Source organism: Aquila chrysaetos, chromosome 19, assembly GCF_900496995.4.
Source record: "Aquila chrysaetos chrysaetos chromosome 19, bAquChr1.4, whole genome shotgun sequence".
NCBI lineage: Eukaryota > Metazoa > Chordata > Aves > Accipitriformes > Accipitridae > Aquila > Aquila chrysaetos.
Window position 1 is genome coordinate 5,845,078 of NC_044022.1, and position 9,929 is coordinate 5,855,006.

The 9,929-nt window shown below is 41.1% G+C and overlaps 1 long non-coding RNA gene across 1 annotated transcript in view; it reads right to left on the bottom strand.

Annotated features, from left to right (window-relative positions):
* LOC115353372 overlaps positions 1–9,202 on the bottom strand; it is a 49,417-nt gene extending 40,215 nt beyond the window's left edge. The window contains exon 1 of the long non-coding RNA XR_003927575.1: positions 8,944–9,202. This is a non-coding gene — a long non-coding RNA (uncharacterized LOC115353372). The remainder of the gene's footprint in view (positions 1–8,943) is intronic.
* Positions 9,203–9,929: the final 727 nt, after the last annotated feature.

Here is a 9,929-nt window from a genome sequence, read left to right on the forward strand (position 1 = left end):
TAATCACACACCTCTTGCATCTATGACCAGGGTAGCAGCCCTATAGACCCGACTTTTTAAGGCCAGCTTTCAATTATCAGCTCTATGGTCGCATATTTTACCATTCCTCTTTCCTTCACAGTTTCCAAATGTCAGATGTATAAAGCATTTGACATTTAGGGAAACGCCAGCATTATAACAACTCCCCCAAGTTATGACCATGCACTCATTTTAGACAACACATGCTAATAAGCTTGTAATTTTCAAGCCTTACTTTCAACCCTAATATACATAATTTAAAGCATTTTAAAATTTAAATGAGAACTGTTGCTAGTATAAAAAAATCAAATTATAAGCATGATCGCAGAACCAAAAATATGAGGGAGTATATAATTAGCATGTGTGTATATAAATGCCATGGTAAGAACTGACACTGGTTACAGATAATTCATTTGTGAATAGATATGTTCTCTGTGAACTTCAGCAATATGTAACTCAAAATCACTTTCATTACAGAGACTGGTCATCTTAGCTGAAAATACTTCTATGGATGAATGAGCCATGAAAATTAATCACTTTTATGGCCACAGAAAGAGGTTGGTCTGGGTCACTGTCCAGATAGTAAAACGTTAGAAGCCTGTGATCTAGTTTATAATTCATCATAGGCTATAGTTAGCCCTACAGATATTAAAAATAATTTTCTTGCTCCTCCTGAAACAGAAATTGCACTAGAAACCTCTGCAGCTCATAGAGTTTAAATGCCAAGTCCAATAATTTGATTAATATTTGTCTGTAAATTAGAAAATTTTTTAATAAATGGTTTACTAGTATTTGTGATGGGTATCCCAGAAGAAAATGCATCAACAAACCTAGCTCTTAAATTTTCAGTATTGCTGCAATCACATGGAAATTCAGCATAAGTTAATCATTATCAGTATGACTAACAGTACAATTATTCTAAAACACTAGAGCTCAGCAGTGTATTCCATGGGTATGTAGTTCTTCAGCTAACATCAGTGGATGTTTTGATAGTGCAGGAAGGCCTGTCTAAGTTAATGTCTAAAAGAGGAGGGCAGAAATTAGCATGTAAACCAAAATCAAATCATATGACTGTTAACAAATGTGCCTGTGACTGTTTTGCTCCCAGAGACATGAAAAGAAAAATGAATGTCAAGTAATATATCCAATCATTTCCTTGTATAAATTGAAATTTCAGTCATGTTTAACACATAAAAATATGTAACTAGGCAGATAAAATTTTACTGTCTTTACTTCTACTGTACATGACTTGCACTAAGCAAACTTCATTATGAATACATCCCTCATCATTGTATTCTTAGACCTGTGCTAAAGATATTACTGTGAAGACTTTTCCATGATTCTAAACAAAACTCAAATTATTTCCTTCTCAACCCCAAAAAGTTATTAGCAGTGTCTTACTTTTTTTTACCACTTGGAACAATAACAAAGAATATTTTCAAGCACTAAAAAAACATTTACTTCTTTACCATGCTAAAAAGCAATACAGAATCATAGAATCATTTAGGTTGGAAAAGACCTTTAAGATCATCGAGTTCAACCACTATTGTAACACTGCCAAGTCTACCACTAAACCATGTCCCTAAGTGCCACATCTGCACATCTTTTAAATACCTCCAGGGATGCTGATTCCACCATTTCCCTGGGCAGCCTGTTCCAATGCTTGACAACCTTTTCAGTGAAGAAGTTTTTCCTAGTATCCAATCTAAACCTCCACTGGCACAACTTCAGGCCATTTCCTCTCATCCTATCACTTGTTACTTGGGAGAAGAGACTGATACCCAATTCGCTACAACCTCCTTTCAGGTAGTTGTAGAGAGCGATAAGGTCTCCCCTCAGCCTCCTCTTCTCCAGACGAAACAACCCCAGCTCCCTCAGCCGCCCCTCATAAGACTTGTGCTCTAGACCCTTCACCAGCTCGGTTGCCCTTCTTTGCATATGCTCCAGCACCTCCATGTCTTTCTTGTAGTGAGGGGCCCAAAACTGAACACAGCACTCGAGGTGCGGCCTCACCAGTGCCGAGTACAGGGGGATGATCACTGCCCTAGTCCTGCTGGCCACACCATTTCTGATACAAGCCAGGATGCCGTTGGCCGCCTTGGCCACCTGGGCACACTGCTGGCTCATATTCAGCCGGCTGTCGACCAGCACCCCCAGGTCCTTTTCCACCGGGCAGCTTTCCAGCCGCTCTTCCCCAAGCCTGTAGCACTACATGGGGCTGTTGTGACCCAAGTGCAGGACCTGGAACTTGGCCTTCTTGAACCTCACACAGTTGGCCTCGGCCCATCCATCCAGCCTGTCCAGATCCCTCTGTAGAGCCTTCCTTCCCTCAAGGAGATCAACACTCCCGCCCAGCTTGGTGTCATCTGCAAACTTATTGAGGGTGCACTCAATCCCCTCATCCTGATCGTTGATAAAGACATTAAACAGAACTGGCCCCAGTACTGAGCCCTGGGGAACACCATTCGTGACCGGCCGCCAACTGGATTTAACTCCATTCACAACCACTCTTTGGGCCCGGCCATCCAGCCTGTTTTTTACCCAGCGAAGAGTACACCCGTCCAAGCCATGACCAGCCAGTTTCTCCAGGAGAATGCTGTGGGAAATCATGTCAAAGGCTTTACTAAAGTCCAGGTACACAACATCCACAGCCTTTCCCTCATCCATGAAACGGGTCACCTTGTCATAGAAGATCAGGTTAGTCAAGCAGGACCTGCTTTTCATAAACCCATGCTGACTGGGCCTGATCACCTGGTTGTCCTGTACGTGCCACGTGATGGCATTCAGGATGATCTGCTCCATAACCTTCCCCGTCACTGAGGTCAGACTGACAGGCCTGTAGTTCCCCAGATCCTCCTTCTGGCCCTTCTTGTAGATGGGCGTCACATTTGCTAACTTCCAGCCAACTGGAACCTCCCCGGTTAGCCAGGACTGCTGCTAAATGATGGAAAGTGGCTTGGTGAGCACGTCCACCAGCTCCCTCAGTACCCTTGGGTGGATCCCATCCGGCCCCATAGACTTGTGTGTGTCTAAGCGGTGTAGCAGGTCACCACCCATTTCCCCTTGGATTATGGGGGTTTCATTCTGCTCCCCGTCCCTGTCCTCCAGCTCAGGGGGCTGGGTACCCAGAGAACAACTGGTCTTACTATTAAAGACTGAGGCAAAGGCAGCATTAAGTACCTCAGTCTTTTCCTCATCCTTTGTCACTATGTTTCCCCCTCCATCCAATAAAGGATGGAGATTCTCCTTAGCCCTCCTTTTGTTGCTAATGTATTTATAGAAACAATTTTTTGTTGTCTCTTATGGCAGTTGCCATATTAAGTTCTAGCTGGGCTTTGGCCCTTCTAATTTTCTCTCTGCATAACCTCAGACATCCTTGTGGTCCTCCTGAGTTGCCTGCCCCTTTTTCCAAAGGTCATAAACTCCCCTTTTTTTCCCCGAGTTCCAGCCAAAACCCTCTGTTCAGCCAGGCCGGTGGTCTTCCCTGCCGGCTCATCTCTTGGCACATGGGGATGGCCCGCTCCTGCGCCTTTAAGATTTCCTTCTTGAAGAATGTCCATCCTTCCTGGACTCCTTTGCCCTTCACGACTGCCTCCCAAGGGGCTCTGTCAACCAGTCTCCTAAACAGGCCAAAGTCTGCCCTCCAGAAGTCCAAGGTGGCAGTTCTGCCGACTTCTCCAAGAATCAAAAACTTTATCATTTCATGATCACTGTGCCCAAGATGGCCTCCAACCATCACATCACCCTCAAGTCCTTCTCTGTTCATGAGCAACAGGTCCAGTGGGCTGCCTTCCCTAGTTGGCCCACTTGCCAGCTGTGTCTGGAAGTTGTGTTCCACACACTCCAGGAACATCCTAGACAGTTTCCTCTCTGCTGTGTTGTATTTCTAGAAGACATCTGGTAAGTTGAAGTCCCCCAAGAGAACAAGGTCTAGCAATTGGGAGACTTCTCCCAGCTGCTTACAGAATATTTTGTCTGCCTCTTTATTCTGGTTGGGTGGTCTATAACAGACTCCCACCATGGTATCTGCCTTGTTGGCCTTCCCCCCGATTCTTACCCATAAACACTCACCCCTATTGTCACCATCACTAAGTTCTCCCCCTGAGTTGGGACCCCTCTCAGAGTAGATTTCACAAGGATTTTTTAAGGGTAGTTTTCACAAGGATTTTAAGTCGTAGATGGCACAAGGATTTTAAACAGTAGATTTTGTGGGGATTTTTAAGAGTAGTTTCATGAGGATTTCCAAGACCATCTGCTGATAGATGCCGATGAAGAAGAAAGGGTCAAAGATTGTCTGCTGACAAATGCTGACAAAGGAGAATAGTGAGTAATTCACTACAATTAGATTTTGTGAGGTTTTTAAAGATCATTTGGTACCAATAATTTACTATAATTGGCCAAGAGAGAAAAATATTATAGGTTAACCTCTATATCTGTGTGTGTGTTTGTGTGTGAGATGTAAGAAACTCTGCAGTGCTGATAGCAAACATTAAATCACTCTGATAATTGGCTGATGATTAAGTATTGTTAAAAATCATATAACCTAATCTTGTAATTTACCGTAATAGTGTTAATAAATCTTAAATTGCTGCTACCTCAAAGTCATATAGGATCCATAATCACTCATTCCCCAACAAATTGGCATAGTAATTTAACGGGAGATTTTCCTTACCCTTTGTATCCCTTCTATTAGGCATAAACCGTTGTCCAAGTCTGAGACTAAGTTTGGATCCAGCCACACCTAGACTCCTCTCTGAGATGGAGTTTAGAAAGCAAGGGGGTCCATTTCTGCATGAGGAGTGCATCTTGTTTGACAACCCCTCCACCCAACTTCCTCACACAGCTAACATTACCCATGTCATGCACTGCAATATATTTCACTTGGATCATTTTTTTAATGACAGTTGTGAGTTTACAGAATCACACTCAGATCACAAATGTGTGTAGCTCCCATTTCTTTCTTTTGCAGCCTGATCATTGTAGGGGTTACACAGTTTGTTAAGACACCATGACAGCATTGCCTACAACAGTTGCCAGTTCCAACATTCAAATGTGATAACATATTTTTAAGCATTGTTACCACAATTTCCACCAAGATGCAAGTGTGAACGTTTAAATCATCATTTACATGTCGCAGCAACTTGGTCGCTTCCCCTTCTGTCAGAGAAGTTGGTCATCTCTTCTATTACAACTGAATGCACTTTTCAGAAATGTTCTCAGAAATATTCCCCATGCTTTTAAGAGCCACCATGCCCATTACCTCATTTAAAATAACTAGAATTATCAATGTGCCTTGAATCATTTACAGCTGTGGAATATTACTTTGTCAGCAAGCAGAGCAACCAAATATAGCTGCAAGCCAGCCTTTCCACTTAAGCATGGTCAATATAATTGTTTGTAGTACAAACTTTTCCCAGGATAACATACACCTTTTAGTGTTTTTATTACGCTTGCCTTGTTTTCTGTTCGAAGAAGCCTGAGAAGTGAGCACACTGCCGATATCCTCTGTGGTCTTTTGAAGAACTTCAAGTACTTTGTGGTGGCCTAAAGAATCTCGGTGCCTCTCACATTCATCTTATGCTTTATCCCCAATTAGTAAATGAAGACTGGCATGAAAGCACTTTTTGTAGATGTAACCAAAAATAGCCAAAAGTTTCACAAAAGTAGAAACAAACTGCACTGTCCTCCAGAATAATCCAACCATGATAAATCATCCAAAAAAAAGAAGAGAAAAAAGTTATTGAAAGTACATATGCAGAAGAAGTAAAAGGAAAGCAGTATGTTTTGTTAAAGGAAGCAGGAAAGAGACACAGTAGCTACCAAAAGAAGCGTGAGATGTACATGCAGGGAAACATCTTCCCAAGATAGACAATTTTGAAGACCCTGAATACTAAGCCATTTATCAGACAGGAAAGAAAGGAGCCCACTGGCAGAGGACAACTTCTCAGAGCAGCCTTGGTTACTGAGAGCATTTGGCACCCAAGGGAAAAGGCATTGTTTTCAGACATCTAAGATCATCAGAGTATCACGTTCTTTTACCTGAAGAGAACAAACTGTGAGTTGTAAGAAAATTTTCCTTGCTGTAATAACATGCAACAAGGAAAAAATTAAATTGCTACTACTTTTGGGTAAGGTTCTTCTTCTGGCTTGTGCCTGCATACAACTTTTATTTGAAAAGGGCATCTTCCAAAAAGAAATTAAGAGGAACTGGAACCATTACTTGCCCTGGATGTGTTGTTCCAGTGCTTAATTATCTTGCTATTAAATGTTTGAGCTTAATTTTGAATCTGAACTTCACTAACTTCAGCTTCCAGACATTACACCCTTTTCTGTTAGTTTCAAGAGCCATGTGAATGAAACCTTGGTGAAAGCATGCTGTAATCCAGTCATCTTTTGATCTTCTTTTAAACTAAGTGAACCGTAACTTCTATAAATCCTTCACTATGAGACTCTTTCTCAGGTCTTCCAATACAATTTCTGTGACTCTTTCCTGCATTCTCTCTCATTTCTCAGTACCTTTTTAAAACATGCTGGCCTGAACTGTATCCAGCTTTCAAATATTCATCTGATTGGTCCCCTGTCCAAAACTAATATTACTTTCGTGTTTCTCTTCATGATTCTCCATAATCACAGCAGCCCTCTTTTTGTTACAGCTCTGCACAGGCAACTCACATACAACCAACTACTCCCTGTGCACAGTCAATGCTTTCCTGTATGCAGTCCCCCATGATGTAGGTATGACTACATCATCTATTCTTAGAAATGCAGTTATGCATTTAGCTGCACGTATTAATAAGTTGTCTGAACAAGCTGCATGACCAAAAGCCTCCCTTCTCAGTGCCCTGCCTTCCTCTTCATTTACCATTACATCCATCTTTGTAACACACCCATTCTTTGCCAGCAGTCCTCTGGGTTATTGAATAACTGCAAGTCTGGCACAGGCTCTGCTGGAAGCTAGGGTTTTAAGAGGTTGTAGCAAAACAGGTATTAATCCCCTTCATGAGTATTTTAATGAAAATTGGCACTTGTGTTATAATGACATACGATAAGACAAGTGCCTTTCAAAAATCTGTTGCATTTGTAGAGGAACGAAATATATCTTCCCATTCATAATAACATCATGTCTGTGTGACAAGACTTATTTTCTATTAAACTGATACAGATTAGCAAGTATTCTTTTACTCTCCATTTTCTTTCTTTCCTTCAGAAATGGACAAAGGACTGATTTGGGTTAAGGGAATAAACTCAAAGCATTCTCTATATAACCCTTACTTCAGTTATGCTCCTAGTTCTTTTCAGCTTGCCTAGCAATTAAAAAAAAATGAGTGAAGACTTCAACACTTTTTTCATGAATGGGAGGAAAAAAAGTTAAAAAAAAAAAAAAAGGTAAAATGGGCTGTGCAGTGCCCAGGGTATTCCAGTTCAAAGATTCTGACAGGTCAGTAATAACTGCACAATTTTGTGCATGGGCAGAGTTTGGCTCATTACATGGTCTAAATGTCTAAATGACACTCATGTAACACTGAAGATTAAATCAATGTGAAGCTGGCTCCCTGTCAAAGTAAAAAAAGATTGGCAAAGAGGAAGGAATTAAAAAGAAGTGACAAACACATCTACAGAACCTCAAGTCACTTCTCACTTTGCGGGAGAGAATCCTTGAAGTAATTAAAGGCAAGCCCAAGCTGGGCAGAGAGCATTCATAGAGAAGATAGATGCACATTTGAAAGTAAAACTTACCCATATTTTTATTGCTATCTAAAATACTTAATGCTCAGCAATAGAGAAATTATAGAGAAAAGTTCAGGAGCCAGGTAACTGGGCTGTAAGTACTTTAACACTGTATATAACTGTCTCAGTGTTGACAGAAAAAATTATTATAATGACTCTTTAGACATTTGCATATAGAATTCTATCTGTATGTTACTTTGCTGCTTTACTGGATATTCATTTTTCATCAAATTTTATGCTTAATAAGTTCATCTTTCAAAGTTTTTAATATTTTTCTGAATTTTAAAATTAATATTTAATACCACTGTGAATATTTAAAGAAGATTTTAAATCTCCTGAAAGAAAATTCTAACAAAAGCCGTTTCTAAAATGCACACAGGCTGCTGTCATATATTGGGGTTCTTCACACTTCCTTTATACAGCTAACCATTACTATCTGCAAGAGTTGTTACTAGAATATGAGCTTTCTTAATATTTTTATTTAAGTTACTGTGAGACTACGTATGGGGAAAAATCCAAAGGAAAAATAACTCCAGGTAAGAGTACACTGAGGTCTGCCATTTGATTAGGTGCTTCTTCAGGGTGGTTTTGGTTATATGGGTTAAAGCCTAGGAGCCTATAAAAAGGGATAAAGAAGAGAGGGTAGTTAGGAAGGAGTGAGAGAAGCATGGAGCCCTGTTGAATTTTCTGAAGGAAGGCCTGCTAGCTGGTAAGGCCCCAGGTGAAAAATATGTCAATGTGTTACTTAAGGATCATTTTTTCCTCTCTGATTTGGGCTGTTTGGTTTCTATGGACAGCTCTATACTTAACTCACTGGGTAAATCAGGATGCATCCCAAAGCCTGATGCCCATACTGTTCAGACCAGGAAGTCACTGGACCAGGTGATGCTTTTCATCCCTAGGCTGTATGAACAGGTTTCCCATCCATAGCACACAGGGTCTGGGAAGCAGACTTGCCACTCAGGACATGGCTGGGGCATGGCTCTGGAGGAGCAGTTCCCATGTATTGCCAGTCATAGCTACCTGAAGCGAAGTACAAGTGCCTGAACTCATCCAGACCTCCTGGACACCTCCAGGCCACAGGCTGCCTGAAGAGTGAGTAACTTCCAAACTATGCCCTAAGATAGGTAACAGCATGACACTTCACAGCCAATGCCTCAGGGTATGCCAATATTATGCAAAATCATATTGCGTTACCTGAGATAGGCCAGAGTATCTTTGTACATCACCATGGCAGTCACAGCATCAGACAGGCATCCTAGCTCAGGTCCAAAGCCAGCACAGCCCGACCTCAGCTTCCTCTTCCAGCAGCACTAGGCTGTTCTGTGCTAGCTTGAGGGTCAGCAAACATCATCTGTATCAGCACGCTCACGAGAAAGAGACAGAAATCAGCAGTAAGACAGTGGTACAATAGCTCTTTAACTACGACCCATTACTAATTTTTGCATCTGTTAAACTTCACAATGCCTAAAAAGAAATTCTCCTCTAAATTACAACTGCTCTGTAATGCTACAGGGTGAAATCCATCCCAATGCCATCTGCCCCAATGACCAAGACAGTCCACTGTCTCACTAACAGTGACAAACTGGCAATAGAGGATACAAACATTAGCTTGTTTATAATGTGTTGTAATTGGAATGGAAATCATTCACAAATTAACTAAGTGAATAAACACAGCTCTCCAAAGTCCTAAATTAAAATATTTAATTGAAATGCTGATCTTCCCCATTTGTGAAACAAATGTTTAAACAGGATGAAGAAAAGCTTTTGCATTTTTTAATGTAACTGTTCTAAATGTAAGAGTGACAGACGCTGAAACACATCAAACAGTCTAGATCACAGGGAAGTATTTGTTACACTGTCACATAAGAAATCAGTGGATAAATCAGGATGGCAGCGATCAGCAGCAAGGTGATACTCATTTTTAATCCTTGTTATAAAGCATGAGAGTCACCAGAAATATGAATGAATCATCTTGAATCATCCAGCAAAGTTTCACAAGGCTTAGCACAGTGACTGAGGTAGACCTGAATGAAGGATGGCACCATGCATGCTTGCTGAGCGCATTACTCAACAAGGGAGAGGAAATCTTCCCTCCAGATTCCAGTCATCCCCCATCACCAGATTTTCCAAGGTGCTTTAGGTATATAGTGGTGTAAATGAGGACAAAGCACGTTTTCTTA